The 23332-nt window shown below is 43.6% G+C and overlaps 1 protein-coding gene across 1 annotated transcript in view; it reads left to right on the top strand.

Moving 5' to 3' along the window:
- The first annotated feature begins 249 nt into the window (after window positions 1-249).
- Window positions 250-23332, top strand: part of TANC1 (tetratricopeptide repeat, ankyrin repeat and coiled-coil containing 1) — a 223611-nt gene continuing 200528 nt past the window's right edge. The window contains exon 1 of the mRNA XM_077883375.1: window positions 250-342. The gene's annotated coding sequence lies outside the window, so the exon portion shown is untranslated. The remainder of the gene's footprint in view (window positions 343-23332) is intronic.

Here is a 23332-nt window from a genome sequence, read left to right as displayed (position 1 = left end):
GGGGCGGGCGGAGGGAAGCCGGGGGGCCGCACAGACTGCGCTCCGCGGCTCGCTCCCGCCCGCCCTCCCCGGCCGTCTGCGGAGCGCGGGGGGCTGCGGGGCCGCGGGGCTGCGGGGCCGCGGGGCCGCCGGACCGCTCGGCAGGTCGGGCCCCGGGGGCGGGGCGGGCGCGCGGGGAAGGTGCCTCGGGAACACGCGCGGGGCGGGGCCTGGCGCTGCCAATGAGGCCCGGGGGCGGGCCCGGGGGCGGCGGGGCGGGGCGCCGGGAGCCGAGAGGCGGCGGCGCACCGAGGCCGGGCGCTGGCGGGAGCCGCGCCGCGGGGCTGGAAACTTTCCCGGCAGGTAACTCCCGCCGCCCTGGCGCCGCCGCCGGCTTCGCTGGGTCCGGGCGGGGCCCGCTGCAGCCGCGCCCCGGGGCGAGGGGTCCGCGCGGGAGGAGAGGGCGACGCGGCCGGCGGCGAGGCAAGTGCGAAAGTTTCTGGAGCCCGCCCGGCCGCCCTCCTCCGCGCCGGCGCTCCCGGGAGCCGTCGGGGACGGGCTTGGGCACGTCGGGCGCCCGGCCTCGGCCCCGCGGGTGGAGGGGCCCCGGGAGGCGGGCGGGGGCGCGTGGCCCGCGGGGTGGGGGCGCCGGGGCTTCCGGGGCCCCGCGATGTCGGGGAGGGGCGCGGGAGGGGCGAGGCTCGCCGGGGGGCCGCGGCTCCCGGGTCCCCGCACTGGGCGCAGGGGCCCTCGGGGCGCTCGGGGGCCGCTCGCGCGTCCGGGGAGGCTTGGGGCGGGGGCGCGGGGCGCGCGGCTGGGGCCCTCCGGGCGCGGCCGCCTTCCGGACGCCCGGCCGCGGAGGAAGCCCCAGGCATTGTGTGGCTCCGGGTCGCAGCCGCCGCGAACTTCCTCGGCTCGGCGCGGCGACGGGAGGGCGCGCGGCGGGGGCGGGGGCGGCGGCGGGGGCGGCCCGGGTGGGCGCCGCGGGGCCTCGGGGCGCGTCGGAAGCGCGGTCCCGCGGGGCTCAGCCGGGGAGCGAGGGCGCCGCCCTCCTCCTGAACTTGACCCCAGAGCAGCGCCGTCGGCGGGTCCCCAGGTCGGGGCCCGTCGGACCCAGCCGCGGGCCTCGACCTCGACCTCGACCTCGGCCTCGACCTCGGGCCTGGGGCTGCGAGTGCGCTCGAGTGAGGAGGCGGAGGGGCTGAGAGCGAAGGAGCAACCCGGGAGCTGGGCTCAGAGTTGGTGGGATTTTTTTTCTTTTCTTTTTTGAGAGTTGGCATTCCTCTGTAGTGGAAATGAGGGGAGTCTGCATCTCTCCAGCCGCCCCCCCCCGTCACGGTTATTCCCGCCAGGCTGGCACTCCTGGGGGGGGGGGGGAGCTCTCCGGCCCTCCGAGGCGGTTCAGATCTGCTACCGCGAAGAGTGCTGGATTTTAACAGCTGCTTCTTGGATGCTGAAACCGGGGAGTGTATGAGCGACGGAGAGACGGTGGATGCGGAGCCCGCCTGGGTGTTCCGCTCGCTCGTCTAATGTACTTAGAGGTTCACGGGGGACCTTCCCGAGAGGATGCCGGTTTCTGCGGTTTGTCAGCCACGGCGCAGGGCGGGTGTCAGGACTCCCGGTGCACGGATCCTGGTGGAATTGAGATGAAAAGTGTGCAGGAGTAAAGGAAATGCGGTATCTGACATCCTTCAGGACTTCCTCCTGGCGCTGCTCCTCTTACCTGCCAAGTGAACTTGGTCCAGGCTTCCGGACTGTTGTGATCTGACAATAAGGGATGGGAAATCGTGTCATCCATTTTAGTGGAGGCAGGAAAGTCCAGAAATAAATGTAAGGTTACTTTTTCATGACCCTGTCTCTTTAGCTGTGATGCCACAAACTTTTAACTTTTGCTGGGACTTGGAAGCAGTGTTTTTCTGCTTTCCTGGTTTAACCACCAGAATGTCCAAATTATCATAATTTATGTCCATCGTGGAACTAAAGCATGACTGATTCATAGTCAGCCCTTTTCTGCTTCCCATAAGAGCCTGTAGAAAAAAGAACATTTTGTCTCTTTCACCACACACCATTTATTTGGTGCCATACTGGGTTTTTGATGCTGGATGATTGAGGGCACAATTTTGAAGACAATGAAATTGTCTTGATTAAATTGTCCGTTTTTAGGCAACATTCCCCCTCAGAGTTGCTGATTAATTCTTTATCAAACCAGTATCCCTGGGCTGATATAACTATAATCCACGTTATAATGACGCCTGCCAGCACAGCTGGAGGTTAATGTTATGTCAATGTTTCCTTTAGACATTTCCAACCGGATCCTGAAGGTTTTGCCTAGGTTGGATTGAGGGTAGGCTGTGAACCTCACGGTCAGAGAAGCGGCTTTATTTTAATTTTTCTGATGAAAAGTTTAGTTTAGTTACAGGAGTAAAATTTACAAATTCAAAATGAAGCAGAGGATGTGTGTGTGTGTGTGTGTTGGTGGAGAGGGATTTTAGTCTCTAGGATAACTTTGTCTTTTATTTTTTATTTTATTTTATTTTTTAAATATTTTATTTCTTTATTCATGAGAGACACAGAGAGAGAGAGGCAGAGACACAGGCAGAGGGAGAAGCAGGCTCTATGCAGGGAGCCTGATGTGGGACTCGATCCTGGGACTCCAGGATCAGGCCCTGGGCCGAAGGCAGGCTCTAAACCGCTGAGCCACCCAGGGATCCCTGACTGTCTTTTAAATGTGTATTTCAGTGGTGGGAAATTAGAACCTCCCCCCAACCAGTTTACAAAGTGTTTTGTATACAAGGCTCTAACACCTTTCTGTTTTTTTCATCATCATCATCTCTAAAATGGGATTATCTTTCAACACTAAACTTCTCTAAGACTTGGAGAAATGTGCTTAAGCACAGGTTGCAGAATGCCTACTATTAGCACAGTGCTTTGGGGTTTACAAAGGGCTTTACCTATGTATTTTAACCCTTAATTCTCAGGTTAGTAAACTGAGGCTGAGCCATTTAGATCAGTTTGCTGGGTTTCATCTATAAGTGGTGGAGTTGGACTTGTACCTGGATCTGCTCATTCTCCTTATCCCCTCTCCCTTTATTTATGGAGTCACCTGAGGATTGGCTAAGACTTGACAAACAGACTAATGCTAATATGTGGCAGTTTCTTATAGTATTTCATTTATGGGTTCTTCTGGTTTCAGAACCCCAGGGTTAACATCTATGCTTTGATGTCAGAGATTAAAAACAGATCAGTAACAATGGTAATAAAATTTTCTTCCCGAGAGAGCTTCAGAAATTCACATACCTCAAACTAATCATTTGTTTATTTTCAACTTCTTTTTTATTAAGTAGGCTTCAGGGTCTAGTGTGATTTATAATCCAGACTAGTAACCCAGACAGCATTCTTAAGGAAATCACTTCTCAGATCCATATGTCTTTTTTAAAAATAAGAAATGAAGATATCATTTGCCTTTCATCGTGGTACCTCTTAGCGGAATTACAAAGCTTGGACAAACGTCCCTTTTTTGGTGTCATCATTCTTGGGCTCTTTCTGCTGATGTTTGGAGAAGTCTAATTCTGCAGCACTTTCTGTGCTACATAAATTCTTCCCTCATGCTGTTGGTTTAACGGTAAAGACGTAAGTAGTAGGCTGCAGGTGACCCATTTTCACTGTGACTCTAAATGTTTGTACTGTGTCCTGCTTGCCTATTTAAGAGCACTGAGCGCAACTTGACACTCATCTGGAAGCTGGTATGGATTTTCTTTAAAAGGTTCTAAAATAAAATTATGTGCTAAGCTATAGGCTCTTTTATGTCTGAGCAGCCTGTCCATCTTTAGCTTTTTAAACTTATTCTCAGAAGACTGTCTCTTTAGAATATTAAGCAGTCGGGTTTAAACCTCAAAAGAGAGTATGTACCCATAAGTACCGATTGACTGTAAAGGCTCACTCACACGCGTGTGAGTGGAGAGAGCATGATGAAGCAGTATTTGCTTGTGAAGTTGGGAGACTATCAACATACCAGAAGGGAACAAGAGCAGCAAAACAGAAGAAGAGCTTCTGGTTTTTTATTATCGGGAGACTGGATTTTATTTTATTTTATTTTTTTAAAGATTTTTAATTTATTTATTCATCAGAGAGAGAGAGAGAGAGAGGCAGAGAGAGAAGCAGGCTCCATGCAGGGAGCCTGACATGGGTGGGACTCGATCCTGGGTCTCCAGGATCACGCCCTTGGCTGGAGGTGGTGCTAAACCGCTGAGCCACCCGGGCTGCCCGGGAGTCTGGATTTGAAATAATAGAGGAAGACTTTTGATAAAGAAGGCTCTCGGGAAAAATTATCTTGTGGAGAGTGAGTGAAAGGACTTCTGGTTTGTTTGGCTGTGGTATTGATGGCACTTGCCCCTCTACAGTAGATATTGTCTTTAAGGGTTCTTGCAGGTATGTATGATCAAGAAGAATATTCTGGGAGGAAGAGTCCCATGGACAAGAATGTCAAGGACAAGAAAATTAATGCAGAGGGATGGCACAGTCCCTGGATTTTAGCACAGGTTTTTGCCACTACCATGAAGGAATTTGTTAGTAAAAATCTTCCAGCCACAGTTGTATGTAGATGTGAACCTAGTACGTTCAGTCAGATAGCCCAGAGCCACAGTGACTCACCACCTTCCCTGCTCCACCCAGCACACCTAGGGTTACTTGCCTATCATGACAGTGGCTTATTACCTCTGTGAGTCCGGGTCGTGGGTGGGGCTGTCTCTAACACCTGGTTATGCTTTTTTTCATGCATATATACTCGTGCAAAAACAGGATCCTTTATACATGTGCTTTTGAAGAAATGTGAGAAAGGTTTGACATATATTTGCACAGTTTAGAATATAGTATATACTTATATAATGTGCTTTTTTCCCCTCTTGTCATATCAGTATATTCTTCTTTGGTACTGTTTTAGTGACTCTTTGGTAAATCCATTACATACATTACCATAATTTATTTAACCAGTCTATTTGGACATTTAGGTGTGTTGAGAAGAAAGATCTCTTAGGCTATGAGAACCCTTTGAATGAGGGCCCAGCACACTGCCCCACACAGGGGCACCTGGCTGCTGGTAGCTTCAAAACCTCACATCATCAAGAAACTGATTCTTTGCTCTTAGTTCCAATTTGGGAAAATCCTGGAGAGAACCCAGATTGGCCTAATGCCAACCAAAGGAGAGTTAAGGTTGGCAGTCTCCATTAGACCCACAAGATGGGACTGTGGGGAGACAAAGTGTCCCACAAAGAAGGGGGTTATTGTTAATGGAAGAGGGAGGAAGCTGTCTAAACAAAAAGAGCTAGCTAGCTGTTTCATGCAGGATATGTTTCCAAAAGTGGTATTGCTGGTCATAACAACATACCAATGTACCAGAGGGTAAGAACATTTTTAATGCTCCTGTGATGTATACCCCACACTCTTGAGACTTTTCCACATTCTTTGGGGATTTGAATTGCTGCATATACAGGCACTTGTATAATGGGTATTGAATTACTGCAGAAAAGTCGAAAATTGGTCATTATTTTCACGTATCCCGTTATACTCCCCTCTCTTTGCCCCATGCTTTATTCTAAATTACTTGGGGTCAGTAACATCAATTATTTATGTTTATTGAGTGCTTGCTTACCCTGAACTAGATGTTTAAATAAAACAACAACAACAAAAAACCCAACAACCATGGAAATGAAACAGTATAGTTTTTTCTTCACTGTTGTCCTGTGTACATGGAGTGTTATACCAGGGATGGTTTGGTTGCCCAAACCACAGCATTCCCTATCCTGGTCTCCTTTGCTTCTTGTGTTTTAAACCAACTACTGTGTTTAGTTGATTGCAATTCAGAAATTGGAGCTGGGCTCAGCTGGCTGGTTTTTCTGCTGGGATCTAGGCTTACTCACACTCTGTTGGTTACATGATTCTGTAGGAAGGCCAGTGCTGTAATAATTTCCACATGACTTGGTATCATGATCTTGCTTTTGATTGGTTCTCTATTGGCCGGGCATTCAAGGTAAGTTGGGTGTGTCCTCTGCCCTAAGGGATGAATCTTGATCAAGTTCAGTCAACTTTAGTAATACCATACCTCTTGCTAGTGACTGGTTAATGAATATTTATGTGATACCTATGGAGTACCGCTGTACTGGGAACTGAAAGTTGTCAGCAAAATAGAACAGGTTAATACTCAGAGGATCACAGAGTACAAAGATGGATGTGCCTATGAACATGGTGGCATTTTCCAGCTGCTCAATTAACTAACCCTGAAACCACTGTGACTCAGAACTTGTGTGACAAATTTTTTTTATTATTGTTTGAGGCAGTTATCTCCAAATGGAGTGCACTAAACCATCTAGTCTGAAAAGGAAGGAAATATTAGAACCTTATCTAGGAAAAAAAAAAAAGCTTTATTTTTATTTATTTATTTTTTGCTTTCCTATTTAATAGATGGTTAATACTGGTTGGTATATCTGAAAAGTCTCCTGTTACTTAGGCTATATGAGAGATGATTTTATAACCTGGTGGAAGTGCCAGTGGTACTCTCATTCTTATTCTTGCCTTTGGTGAACTCTGTGTAGAAGGATTTATGAATTATGTTATCTATTTTTGAGTAAACAGACTCCCACAAAATGGGCAAGTGGCTCTCTTGCAAAGAAAGTTTAAGGATAATGATATAAGTTTATAGGATAAGAAAGTGTCTTATTATAGAGATGAGGAAATGACTTTTATTTTTTTAGATATTTTAAAAAGATTTTAGAGAGACAGCATGAGCTGAGGGGAGGGGCAGAGCGGGGGAGGGAGAGAATCTCCAGCAGACTCCCCCACAAAGCATATCCTGGGGCTCCATCTCAGGACCCTGAGATCATGACCTGAGCTGAAACCAAGGGTTGGAAGCTTAACTGACTGAGTCACCCAGGTGCCCTGAGGAAATGACTTTTAACTCAGATTAGTAAATTGGCACAAAAATTGTGTATGGATTTGTATTAATAAAAATAAAGGTAAGAATAATGTTTGAATCATTCTCATCCATTGAAAAGCTTTTAATGGATGTTTTATAATGTACATACATTAGTATACACATGTAATTCATAACTCTAGTGTTTTAATTATATATAAATTATATGCAATTTGTAACATATTGGGGATACGTGTTTAATTTTTTTACTTTTAGGGCTCCATGACCAAAAAGTTGAGACCATATTTTCCTGTCACTTGGTAGTTATGTAGTTTTTGTTACTTGTAGCTGAAAGCACAGCTGATTTGGGGACAGGTAAGAGCCATGGCTGTTCTCCTTGTATTCATAGCCTTCAAGATTCTCCATGGTCTGGTTCATGACTTTCTTTTCCAGACGCATGTCTTTGCAAATGCCACTCAGCTCATCCCCGTTCCATAACTGTCCCATACTTTGTATCAGTTTGCCTCAGGGGAGGCTGTTTTCCCCATCCCCCACTACATTTTCTTTTCTTTTTTAAGATTTTATTTATCCATTCATGACAGACAGAGAGAGAGAGAGAGAGAGAGAGAGAGGCAGAGACACAGGCAGAGGGAGAAGCAGGCTCCATGCAGGAAGCCCGATGTGGGACTCGATCCTAGGTCTCCAGGATCAGACCCTGGCCTGAAGGCGGCGCTAAACCGCTGGGCCACCGGGGCTGCCCCTTTTTCAAGATTTTATTTATTTAGTTGAGAGCGCACACACATGAGTGGGGGAGGGTGGGGGGAGGGGAGAGGCAGAGGGAGGAGCAGACTCCCCTCTGAGCAGGGAGGGGAAGGGCCCGATCCCAGAATCCCAAGATCATGACCCAAGTGGAAGGCAGAGGCTTAACTGACTGAGCCACGCAGGTGACCCCCCCCACTACATTTTCATTGTCCTTCAAGGCCTAGCTCAAATTTTGCTTTGTCATTAACATTTTTTTACATCTTCCCCTTCTGCATTTACATGATTCTTTCTGTTTAATCCCCCAGCACATTACTTGTACAATTATAATTTTTTTTTCCTTATTGCCTTTTATTATTAAGTTGTTGGCCTGCTTACTTTGCCTCCGGGTTATAGGCTTTTAAGTAGGCTCCATGCCCAGCATGGAGCTTGAACTCACTACCCTGAGATCAAGAGTTGCATTGCATACTCTACCAAATGAGCCAGCCAGGCACCCTGGCTTTGATGCCTGGGCTTCTTGATGGTTGGGGTCCTGTCTTGCCTTAGTTTTTTAAATTGCTTGTTTCCCTTTCCTGGAAGAAAAAGGAGTCAGGCAGAGAACCCACAGCTGTTAAATTCAGCTCTGTGCCAGTAGGGGTGGGGGGCGGTAGGAGGTTCTCTCTCCTCCAGCCCTCAATAACCTTAGGAGGTAGAGTGCTGCAGGTTCGTATAAGGAATCTGAGACCAAGGAATGCACATGGCCAAGACAGGAGGATCCAGGATCCAAACCCAGGGCATTTTTATTCCAAAGTTTTTTTGTCTGCCCTCACATGTGTTGCCCACAGTTAGACATTGTTCTCCTTCCATGTGGGTACAGTGTCATGGGTACAAACAGGAAGCTCTGAAGACTGATGCTGCAGAAACATCATCAGACAATCCTAGGCAGGTGCAGTCAGTTGAGAGGAGAGTCTCCTCCCCTGTGGAGTACAGACAAGGCCTGGTGGTTGGGTTGTATGAAGCTCTAAATGCCCGTGGACAGTTAGCTGTTGGCAAGTAGCTCCAAGCCCTTCATGGGGGAACTCCTGTGGTAAGGGTCTGGCCTGAGTGTCCCCACTGGGAGACAGGAGGTGATGGACGCTTCATGGCTCAGCTGAATCAAATTACATATGCCGTTATTCTCTCCATGGGAAGGATAATTGAGGGTTGACAAGTTGTTGGCTTTCAAGTTGAGTCATGTTAGATATATGCTACCATGATGGAAAACAGACATCTCTCTAGGGTTTTGAGGGTCAAATGACAGAATGTCTATGAAAGGGTTTTGAATGTTGTAAATTGCCTCCTAGATGCAAGGGAGACATCAAATTTTATTGTTTCCTTATAGCAGTGACTTCTAGCTCAGATTTCTTTGTTAGCCATTTATGTCTTTTAAGTGTATTCCCAAAGTTTTTAAGTACTGAGGCTTTTAAATGGAATAGGACACATTTTTCACTCAAATGAACTGCAGATATTAGTTGAAAGCTTGCTTTTATACTTTTAGCCATGGAGTAGATAGAATTTGTGATATGGTCAGTCTGTCTTGGAATCCAATTGTTCAAGTACCCAAAAGACCCATTTATAAGAACAGGACCACTTCTGGTGCATAAAGATGAGTTCTCCAAAGGACTTGGAGGTAAATTGTTAGAAGTCCTTAAGTACTACCTTGAAAGACTGTCAGAGAGTTTTGATTTCAGGTTTTGTTTTGTGTTTTGTTACCATGAAGCCAGTAACTTAACTTTGAGAAGTCATTTGAGAGCGTTTGAGGAGCCTTTGAACTATCTCGGGGAAGTTTTGAAAGTGTAAATGTGTCGTGGTTTGACAACTTATGAATTTGAGATTTATTTCATTGCGGATTTCAAAGGAAGTAGATTTGAATAGCAAAATTTAACTCCACGGAGGGAACTTTTGCAGTGGCAATTTTGTTTTATACAAAGATTTGATTTAGAAATTAAAACATGTTAGAGTCAACATATACTTATGATAGATGCAAAGACAGAAAAAGTGACAGGCTTCTAAGTTGCAAATAGATGCAGTTGTGAATTTTTTATTATTCAGAGTTCTTGGAGCATACGTGGGACTTAAGAGAGCCTTACTTGAGAGTGATTTAGCTAGGTAAAGCAGCAGTTCCCAAAGGGGGTTCCATGGAAACTGATTCTCATGAAATTAGTAGATGTTATGCAGTGAAAAAAGCTCTGTGTTCAAATAAGTGGTAAGATCTGGGCTTACCAAACCACAGTAGGTAGTTTTTTTTTTTTAACTGTAGGACTTCTGAGTACCATTATTTCTAATCTTCATTGTGAATTCCCTTGGAGGGAAACAAAGTTTTAAGCATTTTCCAAATAAATTGAATTGTGGAAACTTTTTTTTTGCAAAGCATCTTTGTCCGGAAACAGTGTTGGGTTGTTGTTTAATTTGCTGACATATTTTCTTTTTTTTAAAGATTTAAAAAGACTTTTAAGTATTCTCTACACCCAATGTGGGGCTTGAACCTACAACCCTGAGATCAAGAGTCCCAGTGCTCCATTGACTGAGCCAGCCAGGTGCCCCTAATTTGCTGAAATATTTTAAAGCAAAGCCCAGACATCCTGACAAACTTTATTATTATTTTTTTAATTTTTTAAATTTATTTATGATAGTCACAGAGAGAGAGAGAGAGAGGCAGAGACACAGGCAGAGGGAGAAGCAGGCTCCATGCACCGGGAGCCCGATGTGGGATTCAATCCCGGGTCTCCAGGATCACGCCCTGGGCCAAAGGCAGGCGCCAAACCGCTGCGCCACCCAGGGATCCCCATCCTGACAAACTTTAGTATGCATTTCTAACTAAGGACTTAAACCCCACCACCTCATTGTCACTTTTCACAAAATTAACAGTGATTTCTTAATGTCATCTAATTGTCCCCCAGATGGCAATTGTCACCATTTTTGTTTTCTTGGATCTGGGATTCAGTCAAGGTTTACATATTAGCACTGAATTTTTGCTGATTTTGTCTCTTTAGTCTTTTTAAATGTAGAAAAATGCTATCTCACCACTCCTTCCTCCTCCCTTCTGACTTGTAGAAGAGACCTTGTAGGATATTCCATATCTATAGTTTCCTTGTTTCCTAAAGTTGTTACCTTTACAAGGTAAAATTGTTTACCTTGTCCTTTGTGCACTGTATTTCCTAGAAATTAGAGGTTAGATCTCAAGGCCTGGTTTAAATTCAGGTTAAATATTTTGGGCAAGAATAGGTCGTGGACTATGCTTTTCTTCTGTGATTTGGGAACAGGCATTTTAATTTAGCAATTCATATTTATATAGGTGTATATATAATATATGTAGACATACGTAATAATACATCTAATACATATAGGTATCACATACTACATTAATACACGTAATACACACATGTATTACACATACTATGCATCTGTCATATATGTATAATTAGTATGTAATCTACATATACATTTGTATATATGTAATATATAACATACTCATGCGATATGTATTACATATATGTGTGTGTATATATATATATGTAATGCCTTCGAGTTCATTTGGAAATTAATTTTATTAGTATAGCAAAGGGGTACAAATTTAATTTTATTCCAGTTGTGGTTGGAAACATTGTGTTATTCTGAATAGTTGGCCTGGTTAAATGGTTATAAGTTTTCAGTATATCTTAAGATTATAAACCATGTTTTGGTGAAGTGATTTGAGCATTAAACATTTTTGGTGGTTGAATTTTATTCAGAATGACAGTATCTGAGTTGTAAGTGTAAAACATATTCTATGAAGATTTATTTTGAGCACATTAATTTAGCAATATGCATTTTACCTCTGTTGGATAAATTTTAACAGAATATTTTTCTGATAAATGCTTATGCTAATTTGAAGTACAGCTATAAATCTAAGTACACTCTCAGGGTCATAATTTTATATGTACATTATCTTGGAAACTCAGACATGTAAATAAAAGTTCCTATTGTAGCTGACTTTGTTAACTTAATTTGATATTTAAGTTTTTTTTCCCTTGATAGTCTTCCAAGTACTTCTATGTCTGGGAAAAATTAAACTCAAAGAAATTTTGTGTGTCTTAATGAAAAATAGCATGGTATATATAAAGTAGCTTTGTGTGATGAATGGTAGCTATCATAGATAGTTCCCAGCACATTCTTGTATTTAATCCCTTAGCGGTTGGGAATATTGTTCTATGTATTAAAATTTACTTGTGAATAATAAGGCACTTTGGACAGTAAGCAGTTTGGAACTATAGTAGCACACTAAAAATACACAGTACTTTTTTTTTTCTTCTCCTCTTTTAAAAATACAAATATATAGGTTTTAGTGAATAAAAGCATGATCTTTGAAGCCAGATGAACTCTGGTTTAGCGTGTGACTCTGGGCAGTTTACTTGACCTCTGTCTTTTTAACCCATAAAATGGGTTAGTAATCCTGTTTCATAGGCTTTGTGCCAAGACTGAAGGTGAGAACCCATGTAAAATGCTTAGCACTACTTGTGATGAGCACCAAGTGATGTATGGGAGTGCTGAATCACTGTGTTGTACACCTGAAACTAATATAATATATTCTGTTAACTGGAATTAAAAACTTAAAAATAAACCAAACCAAACAAATATGTTGCACAGTACTTGGCTCATAAGTGCCACAATGTCCTCTCCTTTCTTCCTTCTCTTCTTAACCATATTTTAAGCTCACCTTTCTGGATCAGTAATTGAATGGAAGTTTTTGTTTGTTTTTATTTTATTATTTTTTAAAGGTTTTATTTATTTATTTATTCATGAGAGACACACGAGAGAGAGAGAGAGAGAGAGAGAGAGAGAGAGGCAGAGACACAGGAAGAGGGAGAAGCAGGGTCCCCTAGAGGAACCCGATGCGAGACTTGATCCCGGATCCCAGGATCACACCCTGGGCCCCAAGGCTCAATAAATAAATTGTGCTCAATGGTTGAGCCACCCAGGTGTCCCTTGTTTTTATTTTTAAAATTTTATCTATTTTTTTTGTTCTGAGTGTTTTTAAAATTGCTAATTTTAAGCTACCGATAAGACCTTGATTTCAAGATAATCTGTATAGTTATTTGGTTGCTTACATTAAAACAATTAGATGTTTATATGAAATATTTTGAACAAACAAGTGGGACATTTTTAGGTAGTAATTTATAAAGGAGTAGGAACCAGAGAAAAAAGGATATTTTATTATTGGCATGAGGATATTGCTAACAAACTGTCTGGTTTTAATGAAAATCAGTATTTTAAAAATCCATTTATTTACTAAGGACTGTGAGAACATGAGAAGCTCTGCAAACTTCAGAGTTTCACTTGAGTGTGGTTTAGAATAATACACTTTATTTTGCTTAGATGAAGTAAGCCTGTAGCACCATATTCAAGTAGTATGTCTATGTTTATGAACAGGCCTATTGCCAACCAGGAGAGCAGCCTTCCTGCAGAGGACAGGGCTCAGTGCTTCCCTGAAGGGCCTCAGAGCTTCACAGTGGGGAGGAGGGAAGATTCTCCTTCCTCGCTTATTCCCTGTTAAAGACTCATGTAAAGGGAGAGTTAATAAATCCGAAGTTTCGAATGGGAGAAGTTTTGGAGGCCATTTAAATGGACATTTATGGGCCTTGACTCCTTGGCATTTTGGGTAAACCAGTTAAATGTTCTCTTCCAACCAGCTGTTTCTGAGTCTTGGGACATGTGGCTTTGTTAATGGCTTATACAAGAACAGGTCCCAGGAAGACAAGGACTCACACTACTCTCTGCCCAGGCAGACCTGTTCTCTGAGAATGAACCTGACTCCCTAAGGGTACTCAAGTCCAGCACACTTGAGCTTGTTACACTTTTTTCACTACCATTAAGTAAGAGTTTTGTTTATCCCTTCCTTTCGAAAAAATTTTTTTTTTCTTTTAAGCAGAAGAGGGACTCCTTAAGTTGTCTAGCTCCACATCCCGAAAGTCAAGCCAGGAAGAATCAGAGAGCGTGATTTCCCTCACCCATCATAGAAAAAGGGAGGAGATGTCATTTCCAGAGGGATAGTGATTGAGTTCTAAGCAGACAGAATTTATAAAGACATCTCACCTTCATGGGCCTTTTTTGCTTTATTAAGAGCAATCTTAGCTCAAGGAATACAATATCCTTACAAGTTTTAGAAGTAAAAAGTTACCATGAAGGTGTTAACTGTTTGACAAATTAGAAACTGTTTTCATTTGGTGGAAGCCTTGTAGTCATTCTTCCAACAAATACCTTGAGGGCTGTCATTATGCCCGTCTGAGGCGAGTCCCAGCTCTGTGCCTCAAGCTGAGGAGACAAGTGCATGTGCATGCATAGTTAGAAGGCAAGTGTGCAGCAGGAGAGTTGAGGAGGGAGGGCAGGGGGAGAAGGAGCAGAGGAAGAAGAGTAGGCAGGGGAGGAGGAGGAGTTGGTGGCTGGGGAAGACTTCAGGGAGGAGGTGAAAGTTGTACTTTGCCGGTGGGGAAGAGGGTGAGGGGCTTTCTGTGAAGAGAGCAGGACCAGCAGAGGCAGGAAGGTGTGAAAATACAAGTCATGTTTGGGGTACGGTTACTAGAACAGATGGCACTTGGCATTTGGGTACAGTGGCAAGGAGGGAGAGGAGCCAGATTGCAAAAGGCCTTGCATGCTAGGCTAAGAAGTATGGACTTGATCCTGTAAAGCAAGTGATAGCTGTCAAAAGGTTTGAGAGCAGGGAGATGATGTAATCAGAGCTGTGTGTCGGAGGAAAGCTCAGGCGGCGGTGGTGTGGAGGAGAGACTGGCGCAGGGACAGATGGGCGGCAGGGCTCTCTGTTATGAGGCTTTGAAGTAGGTCAGGTGAGAGATGATGTTCGTGGGAGGAAGAGAACCGTTGTCAGTTCAATACCTTTTATTGTGCATTTAGGGTGCAATAGTTCAGGTCCTCACTGCAGAGCACTTTTTATAGAGTGCTGTGATCCTCACCTTCATTTTGCAGAAAAGGAGAGGGGCTCAGCCAAGATTTGCACTCAGGTCGACAGTCCTGTGCCACCATGCTTTTACAACAGAGGGAATGAGAACACACAGACGAGAGTGAGCATGGGAGATGATTTTTGCAGCAGCGTGGAAGCGTCTTCCAGGACAAACCAGGACTGCTTAGCAGCTGGCTCAAGGTAGAGGGCAAGGCTGTTTCCAGGTGGGCAGCAAGGTACCCACAATGCCCATAGCAGAGGCATCTCTCAGGAGGGGAGGAGCAGGGTTGGGGGCCCCTTGGGGATACCCATTTGGAAATCCCCAATAGCCAGTTGGAACTTTGGTTCTTGAAGCACTTCCTAGCCTCCGTGTAGGAGCTCCTTGAAGTCCTTTTGGTAGGATTGGACTAGAACTTCTGTAGGAGGAGATGGGTAATGAGCCCTTCATCCCACAGCCCCCAGGCCTAAACGGTGTTGTATGGCATTTAACTCCGAAGGATTCTTTCCACGGCCTTGCTTGCTAGTGTTTCCACTGGTCTGCAGTGAGGGTTGGCGGTCTGCATTTCTGTAAAGATCCTGGGATCCCAGATTGAGCCAGGTAGGTCGCAACAGGATCGTACTGTTGAGAATGTTTGGCTCTGTGTGGCCTAGGCTGTCTTTTTAACTTCACTTCTTTGAGGGGGGCTTTCAATAGCTCCTTAAACAGTATGATGTTGAGCTCTGGTAAGAACCGACACCTTGGAAAATTATTTTTTAGGAATGTACATACATTCATATTTAATTTTGCCAAGGCTGTTTTGAGTTATTTGGATTAAATACTCAAAAGTAGGAAGTTCCCCCTCCCCCATTAGGTTTGTTTTCCTTCCCCCTCCCCCATTAGGTTTGTTTTGCCTTTTAAGTGGACTTTTGGCAGGAAATTCTAGGACAATTAGATTATGAGTATTTTCCTTGCTTATGAAAAAGAGGTTGGAAAAGGGAACCTGGCAGGTGGAGAGTGAGGAGGAATAAAGCTTTGGTATTACTCATGACTCCAGACTAGCCCCTTCTCCCCTTTCCTCTCTGTCTGTTTTGTGTCTTTTTTCTTTCTATTGGCTTATAATTAATATGTAATATTAGTTTCAAGTGTACAACATAATGATTCAGTATTTGTATATATGGTGAAATCATTACCATAATAAGTCTAGTTAGTTAACATCCGTCACACAGTTACAGTATTTTTCCTTGTGATGAGAACTTTTAAGATCAATTCTCTTAGCAACTTTCAAGTATGCAATACGGTATTGTTAACTATAGTCACCATTGCTGCTGTACATTACATCCCTGGGATTTACTTATTTTATAACTGGAAGTTTCTGCCCTTTGGCCACCTTCATCCATTTTGTGTCCCTGTTTTTGGTGAGTGAAGGCTTTGAAGCCAGACCAGCTAGGTTCAGGCCCAAGCTCAGTATGGCCTAAGTGTGACTTAGTCTCAGGGCCACTGGAATGTTACCCGCTTTCCCCGAGGTTGTTTTCTGAGACTTTGGAATGGGGGTACTTCTGAAGGTTGGGGAATTGAGTGATGTACAGTCAAAACACCTAGACCTAATCCCAGCTCTACTCCCTTAATCTGGAGAGGGAGTGTGAGACCTGGGAATGGGCTTCATTCAACACACCTCCAGTGCCTGCTTCTTTCATTCGGCAGTGTATCCAGGGCTGACTGTGTCGTGCATTTCCTTTTAACCATTTCCTACCATAGTCTACCTTTCCTAAAGAGTTAGACATTCTTGTTTGGTTGTAGCTGATAATAGGAGAGAAATGATTTTTTTGTTTTGTTTTCAGCCTGTGTGTCTTTTGTGTTGGTGTCTGGTTACCATTGGGATAATTTTTGCTGCTTTGTCACTCCTAGTGAGTGAGGCCTGGGTTCATTAACTGCTGCTGAATGGGTCATTCTTTTCTTGTGTGGGAGAGAGGAGTGGCTTCCTCATGTGTTACCACCTTTGCTAAATGTCATTTTGACTTCCTATATTAGTTATAGGACTTTCCCCACTGCCCTTTCTTATCCCTGTCCTGGTGGAGAAGATAGGAGAGGGGCTGCTTGTCCTCTGATCGGTTTGTTCATTCACTGAATAGGCTCTGTGCTAAGCGGTTATTCTTAGATGGTCTGATTTCATACCCTTAAAGGCCTTAGGGGCAGGCATTCTTTGCTCAGCTTGCAGATGAGGGTTTAGAGCCGGCCGTGGGTCTTCTAGCAGGTTCACAGGACGCTGGTGCTGCTCCTGCAGTGCTGGCCTGTGTCCTGCCCCTCACCCGCTTGTGGGCCTTTCCAGGGCGGCTCTGTCTGTGCAGAATTGGTCAGCTTTTAAATCTTTTATGGGTGCAGACCCAAAAGGTCAGCTGTAGCTGGTGGTATGGGACTGTGGATGCTGTGGAGCTGGGGGTGGGGAGAGAAACTGCTCACCGGGAGAGCTAGCTGTGGGATTAAGCAGGGATGTTGGGCTGCGCGGCTGCTTAAGTCGGCTTGTCCTCTTTATTTTGAATGGCTCCCGAAAGACGCTGCCCGAGTGTGAAAGGTGCACATTGTGGATGCTGTGGACAAGATTCGCTTGTTCATAACCTCCTTTTTGTTTTCTGCCATTTTAGTGCTGCATTCTAGATTGCTTTTGGCTGACTTTTTTGGGGGACTGTAGTGCCCATGGATTACCCACAACAGTTATGGGGTTGTCCTGCCCTCCAGGATTGCATATTTGAGCTTCTCAACCAAACTTTCAGCATCAGAATGTGTGACCAAAAGCAGAATGGAAAGATCAGTGGTTCTGGAATAAAGTAGACTTGGTTTCAAGTTTTAGCTCTCCCTTTATGCCTTTGGACAGATTTCTTAACTTCTGGGCCTTAGTTTCCTCATCTGTAAACTGGGTATCACTGTGTTCAGTGAGAAGTGATGTTTGTAGGGCTTGGCACCCAAGAGGTGTTCAAGAACTTCCCTTTTCATTCTAGCTTAATTCAGTGGTATTAAATATATTTAGTGTGCCAGATATTGTACTAAACTCTGGCAGGTGCAAAGATTAGTACAGTGTTTTCTTTCCTGGAGAAATTTAAACTCTAGTAGCTATGGCTGACTTGTACAAATTCATCCTGAATTTGTTCAGGTTCCCCTGCCCGGCGGGTTGGGGAATCTTTTCTTCCTGGAGGGAGGTTATACCTAAGCCCTCTCTTGAAGGACTGAGTAAGAATTAACCAAGCAAAGGAAGGTAGGATGGGTTGCAGCTAGAACAACAGCATGAGCAATGCATGGAGTATTTAGGAGAACTATATGCCACCTGGGTTTGGCTAGGAGCAGGAGGTACTGGGAGTGCAGCCCAGAGAGCCTGTGTCTGTGAAGGTGCTGGTGGGCCTCATGTACCTTGCTGAAAAACTTAGAATATATAAAATTTGCTAGCATGGAAAATCAAAATGTAAGGAAGAAGTGTTACGTAAATAGTGTTTGATAGCATTGTCAGGCATTTTTATAGCAGATAGTCTGAATTAAATAGATTATGGTACATCCATGTAAGAGAGTGATCTGTAGGTGTTAAAAGAATGAGGTCAGTTTATATGTGCTCTTAAGGAAAAACTTCCAAGAATATTATTAAATGAAAAAGATATATATGTATGTGTATACACACACACACACATGCATAGAGTATCTTTGTAAGTACATATCAGTATATGTAAGCAATGATTGCCTCTGAGAGGCATGCCAGGATCTGGGATAGAGTACGGTCTTATATTTTACTGCAGACCCTTCTGTACAGTTTGGCCATTTTTTCACATGCACGCATTTCTTTAAAAAAGGCAAATGTTGTAAAGCAGTGACTAACGTTGTACATTATCAGGTGAGGTGGAAACCAAGCAGCAGTGTAAAAATAACTTGGGCTACTGCACGGTAATGCTATTATGCAGAATGCTAGATTATTTCATGCTCTGACAATAATACCATTCATGGGGTGTTTTAGAGTTTCCCACTTCCACATACATCATTTCAGTCAGAATTAACCACATTTATCTGTGCTTTCATAGCAATTAAAATGGTTTAAGAACTATAAATGTTAAATGATGCTCTGTAAAGTTTGGAAAAGGAGAGAAAATAACATTTTTTTTTTTTTTGTTGTTTCATGCAACATCCATGATTTTATTCCCTTCCATTCTTTGAATATGCCTTTGTGAAAAATACAGCCCAAACGTACATTCACTCAGTGGGCTTTTCTGTTTATATGATTTCATGTGGTTTCCCGGGTGTCGCGTAATTGTTCTGCTTATCTTTTGGAATAGCTGCTATGTTTTGGCGGATGCTGTTCCTTTCCCTGTGGCCCCTGTCACAGGTGTGCTGGTTTTCTGGGCTGATGTTTGTCCCTTCCTAGACCCTCAGAGCTACGATGGCCCCTTTGTCACCAAACTGCAGGCACAGGGAAGGGGCTCAGCAAGTAGATTTGAAGGCATGGATGTTCCTTTTGGGCGTTACAGCAGCATCTTCAGGTAGACACGGTGGGTATGTGCAGTTTTCAGCCAAAGGGAGAGATTCGGGGCGGGCCGTCTTCTCAGGCCCCCGTGGCAGCAGCCTGTAGTGGCCGAACTCAACCTTGAATTCACTGCTCCCGAGCCCAGCCATCTCTCCACTGTTCTTGAAATCAGAATTTTCAGTAGTTTTTTCTGGGAAAGAGATGGCTGGATTCCATCTAGAATGAAGAGGATTTTGACCTTTTTGAAAAATTTAATTGCTCTAGTGTGTGTTCCGGCAGTGGGCGAACTGGGTTCGAACTCCAGCAGCCTTTTCTGACAAGTCGTACGACCTTGGGCAAGTTAGTCAACATCTCTGTTCCCCAGTTTACCATCGGTTACGTAGATATAAAGTATATGTGGGTGCCTAGCTCTACAGGGCTCTCGGAGTACATATAACGCTTTTAGGATGGCTCCTGGCTTGGTCAGGGCTTATTTGATGCTAATATAACTTTTTTCCCTCATGGTTTGGTGAAAAAGAATAATACCAGTGTTGGTATGGGTGATGGGGAAATGCATAGTCTCATACAGTATTGGGAGAATAAATGGGGACAACTCTTCTGGAGGGCAACCTTTCAGTGTGTTAATTTAAAACATGCCAGCTCTTTGAACGAGAAATTCTAGCTCGAGAAATTTATGCTATGAAAATAACCGTGTAAATACATAAAGTTATGTTACATGGATATCCACTGCAGTATTGGTTACTAGCAAGAAAGTTGGGTAACCAAATATTTGCCTCAAAAGGAGCTTGGTGATAAACTTGGTCACGCATACAGTGGAATAATAAGCAACTTTTGTATAGGGCGACAGGGAACTGAGTTGGGTCACGTGAGATGATGTCTTCGCTCTATAGTTAAGTTGAAAAACAGGCTACAGAGTAGTATGAGTGCCATAATCACCTTAATGCTTTTTTTCTTCAAAGTATGCATTATGTAACTGTTGGACACATTTGAGGGTCTATGCACAGGTTGTAGCCCCCTTGAAATGGGTTGTGTATGTAGAAAAAAGTCTGGAGGATCTTTGGGTGGTAGGATTGAACAGTTTTCCCTACTTAAAAAAATTATTCTATACTATTTTTTCCTAATACAGGAACCATTTACATGTTTCAACCCTTTACATGTATTCTGCATGTTTATTTTCATTTATTATGTTTTTTGAGAGGGAGTGAGAGAGCACATGAGTGGGAGTGGGAGTAGGGAGGGGCAGAGGGAGAAGGAGAGAGAGAGTCTGAAGCCAACTGCATGCTCAGTATGGAGCCCATTGTGGGGCTTGATCTCACGACCCTGGAATGATGACCTGAGTCAAAATCAAGAGTTGGATGCTTAACCGACTGAGACACACCCAGGTTCTCCAAATTAAACTTGTGAAATTTTTAAAAAGTTACTAAAGTTCTCCTTTGATTTGTGTAGGGAGAAGACATTGTCTTTTGTCCTGTTTACAACCTAACAAATAGCATTTGATGTCCCCTGTGTTAATGAATGTGCTAAGGTTTGGCAGTGATGTTCCAAATATCTGCAAGTGTGTGTTTGACATTATCACTCTTAATCATTTAAAGGGTGCTGAAGAAATTAAATAATTTGAATATGAAAAACTTTTCAGGTGGTTTGGACAAAGTAATTCTAGTGTTCTTGACATACTTAGTTTAAACTTTCAAGGGGAATTTCTGCTTCAGGACAATAGAGATTAAACTATCAATGGGTCCCAACCTTTTTAAATTCACGGTTTATAGATCACAGAGTGGATTCACTCTAGAGGCAGGATCTCTTTTTGTGGGGAGGGGAGCGTAGAAGGGGAGGGGAATGAATAGAGAGGAATAGGGTAATCTATTTTAGAATACAGACTACATTAGTTCTCAGTGAGAATGAAAAAAAATGAGTCTTAATGTTTATATTTCAGTTCAAGATCTTCATATTGAAAAATGTTGAGTTTTTAATGTTTTAGATTTGCAATCATTTAAAAAAACAACTTGTAACCAAGTTGACTTGCTAATTCATATCTGGTCAACTTTAATGTATTGGGTTTTGAGATTATACTTTAGATTTTAAATAGAATCCTTGGCATTATGTATGAATTACCTCATAAAAGAACTATTATTTTGAGAAAAAAAAGGATCCTATGCTTTTTTTTTTTTTTTTTTTTTTTTAAAGGAGTGATACTAAAGGTGTGTTTAAGTCTGCTTTGAGATTGTTGGGACAAATGACACCAGTCTAAGTAGAAAGACGACAGGCTTAGAGCTGGACAGAGCTGAGTGTGAATTGAGGTTCTGCCGTTTTCACACTGAGAGACCATTTCCAAGACCAATCCATGCCTTGCTGGTTGTGAGGACAGAGACAATGCAGGAAACATCTGATCTTTGTCTCAGTTAAATGTTCAGCACATACGAGTTCCTGCTGCGTTCTTACCGTTGGGATGAAGATTCTCTGTGTTTACACCTGTGTGACATGGGCCTGGAACTGGCCAGCTAGCTGGTGGGCACAGTGTTGTGCACTGAGAAGTTAGGATAAGCTGGAATTCCATCATTATTGCCATTGACCTTTTCAAGATGATGGATGGTTACCGGTGTTTGTGTTACTTTCTCTTAAAAAGCAAGATTTCAGAGGTGCCTGGGTGGCTCATTTGGTTGAGTGTTTGCTCAGGTCATGGTCCTGGGGTCCTGGAATCGAGCCCCTGCATTGGGCTTCCTGCTCTACAGGGAGTCTACTTCTCCCTCTGCCAACCCCCCTTGGGCTCTCTTTCTCTTTTTTTCTCTCTCTCTTTTTAAAGATTTTATTTATTTATTCATGAGAGACAGCGAGAGCACAGACACAGGCAGAGGGAGAAGCAGGCTCCATGCAGGAAGCCTGATGTGGGATTCGATCCCCAGATCTGCGATCATGCCCTGAGCCAAAGGCAGATGCTCAACCCCTGAGCCACCCAGGTGTCCCTCTCTTTCTCTCTCAAATAAATAAAATCTTTTTTTTTTTTTAAGAGAGATTTGTAGGGATGGAGTGCAAATTCCAATGTAAAAATGTTAATCTTTGAAAATCCAGAACTAGGCTCCTGTTATCAGCCACTTGAATGTTATCAAATCAGCTGCAGGCTAACCAGATCCTATTGGGTAATCTTCCCCACCCACCTACAAGCACTGGGCCAGAGGGCAGATAGCCGGAGGGTTGGACACTTGACACTGAAGCTCCCAAAATGGCCGTCATTGTGTAGGATCTTCTTTGGGTTTTTATAGAATGGGATAATGAGAGAACTTCCAGGTAGATAGGTGGTCTTATTAACACACCTGTCTGTGTTCACACTGCCTCCCCCTTCTTCTCCCCACTTAAATCTTTCCTATCCTTTAAGGCACTGTCCTGGCCCCACATTTCTCAGGATGCTTCCCAGACAGTGCTCACTTCTAGTCTGTACCTCTGTCTGTAGTAAACATATTAGCATAGGCACCACTGTTCTCATCTTTGATTATGGCTGACCCTGGGGGCACCCGCCAGCCGTGCCTTTTGCTTGCTTTTCTTTACATTTCCTACCTGGATGCAATGTGGACCTTTGGGACACAGCTACTGATTTTGTTTCTTCCTCTTTGTCTGGTCCAACACCTTGTGTCTTAGAAGAATCCTCTTTAAAGTTTCCCACACCACAAACAGTCTTCTCTTATTTACTTTTAACTAAAAAAAAGGGGGGGGGGACTTAAAAAACAATTTTTTGGGTGTGTGTTCCTTCCTTCAGTGGCATACATACACATGATATGTTAAATAACGTGTACTTTTTATTGTTTGCTGTTTTACATACACATGATATATAATGTCTCGTTAATATGTATTTTACAAATGATTTGTAATGATTGTGTATTAGTCATTTTCTAGCCTATAGGTATAACATAATTTTTAAAACTACTTATCACTGAATTTTAAATAACACTGCAGTGAACATTCTCCTTTCACAGTTTTAAAATTTTAATTAATAAGTTTATTTCTCGGGAGGGGAGGGGCAGAGGGAGGGAGAGAGAGAATCTTCAGCAGGCTTTCTGCCCAGTTGGCACCTGATGTAGGGTTCAGTCTCACAACCCTGAGATTATGACCTGAGCCAAAATCAAGAGTTGGGCACCTGACTAAGCCACCTAGATGTTCCTTTTTTTAAAATTAATTTTCTTGTAAATAGGCTCCATGCCCAGTGTGGGGCTTGAACTCATATAACTGTGAGATCAGGAGTCACATTCTCTACCAGCTGAACAAGCCAGGCAC

This window comes from Canis aureus, chromosome 34, assembly GCF_053574225.1.
Source record: "Canis aureus isolate CA01 chromosome 34, VMU_Caureus_v.1.0, whole genome shotgun sequence".
Classification (NCBI taxonomy): domain Eukaryota; kingdom Metazoa; phylum Chordata; class Mammalia; order Carnivora; family Canidae; genus Canis; species Canis aureus.
Note: the sequence above shows the minus strand (reverse complement) of the source record. Positions and strands in the feature narration are given on the sequence as shown.